We start from the raw sequence: 291 nt of genomic DNA, 5'->3' as shown, positions 1-291 counted from the left end.
TTTAAGCAAATTTTAACAAAATATTTTAGCTATTACCTGAATGTGTCCCCCCCCCCCTTTTGAGTGTCTTTAGGCAAGTATATGCTGAATTATTTTACTTATTACTTCCATGTTACAGCTTTTCTACCCTCATGTTTTACTTTTGTCTTAGTTCATGGGGAAAATAATATATCATATTGAAGGTTTTATTTTATTTTTCATATAAAAATTCATATAAAAATTCTTGCATATACCTTTTTTTTTTTACCTTTAATAAAAAATCACTTCTCAGTAATAAAACATGAAGCCTTT

This window comes from Penaeus monodon, chromosome 20 (assembly GCF_015228065.2).
Source record: "Penaeus monodon isolate SGIC_2016 chromosome 20, NSTDA_Pmon_1, whole genome shotgun sequence".
In the NCBI taxonomy this organism is placed as follows: domain Eukaryota; kingdom Metazoa; phylum Arthropoda; class Malacostraca; order Decapoda; family Penaeidae; genus Penaeus; species Penaeus monodon.
This window is presented reverse-complemented; position numbering follows the sequence as displayed.